Genomic DNA, 1455 nt, shown 5'->3' on the forward strand with positions numbered 1-1455 from the left:
AAAGGGCGCGGGCGCCCGCCAGCCACTCGCAACGGGGCAGGGGGCGGGACTACGCCGCCGCTCAAGGGAGGCGGAGAGCGCAGCAGCTGGACGCTAGGGGGCGTGACGGAGACACAGACACACACAGACACACACACACAGACACACACACAGACATACACAGACACCCAGACACACACAGAGACAGACAGACAAACAAACACATACACACACACACCCCCAGCCAACTCCAGCACCGCACCCCTCTATAGCATGGCTGGTCGGGGTTGCAGGCCGGGGCTTATTCCGAGGTTCGGAGCTGGCTGTGATGCGCCCCTGGGTGCAGCAGCATCCTGGCAGGGGGGCGCAGCAAAACCTTACCATATTTTCATATATATATATATATATATATATATATACACATATATATATGTTTCATTCATTAATAAGGTTTGAGTGAAATGTCTGATTTTTGCAGCACAGAGGATACTCTGGCTCTGGACAACGCTGCTCTTTGGCATAAAACTCACTTTTCTGACATTGCATGTGGCTTGATACAGGCTTGGCACATAACGGGCTTTTTTATTTCTATAATAATAAAAAGGGAGAAACCCTAAAAGACTGCACCCGAACAAGGGAATGTAGCATCTGTCATAGCCAAGTACATTATCTTCAAGCCTCAGAGTGGAGGGACACCATATGCAGAAACAAACTTGGAGAAGACCATGGACATTAACGGGCAGTAATTTGAACATTAATTTGCAATGCAATGTAGTAGTGCCCCCCCCCCAAAAAAAGAAACAACCAACATCAAAAAAAGAACACAGTTAAATTTTCAATTTCATGTATAGAAGCAATATATCACAACCTAAAGTGCTGCTTGACCCTTTGTACCCTGCACCGACCAGACAGTACACAGGCTGCTGATCATTTAGTCTGCAAACCTCAGAACCAGAAAGAGAAATCAAACTGACGGGGATTTAGAAAAGAACAATGAAAATTATTAAGGAGCAGGTGGTATTGATTTATGGAGACGTATTAAAAGTAAATGTGTGTAAATGCTAAATTATAAGTCAGGGTAAGAAGAATAGGGGACTTTTTCAAGAGCTATGAGTGGAACAAAGGAATTATTTGAAGAGTTTTACAAGCTTTAGTCAACAGAAATTGGGAAGAAAATGAAGGGAAGAAAGTGCATGCTTAGCATTAAAAATAATATCCTGGTACAGAGGCTCTGTCAAGCCAGAAAAATCATTTAAATGTTACTGGAGCTCAATTACAGAGTCATTTGCAACTGGACGGTTCACATCGTATCACATATGAATAGGAACAGTTCTGTGTTAGACAAAACATGGAGACAGTAACTTGACAGACCTTTCCCCTCTAGTCCCTGGAGTTTTCAGGGCAGTCAATATGCAGCTTACTCAGCACTGACAGACCTGAAGACTACAGGGCTTCACAGTCACTTGTGAAGTAGCG

The sequence above is a fragment of the Athene cunicularia genome (assembly GCF_003259725.1).
Source record: "Athene cunicularia isolate RWA chromosome Z unlocalized genomic scaffold, athCun1 chrZ_part1, whole genome shotgun sequence".
Taxonomy (NCBI): Eukaryota; Metazoa; Chordata; class Aves; order Strigiformes; family Strigidae; genus Athene; species Athene cunicularia.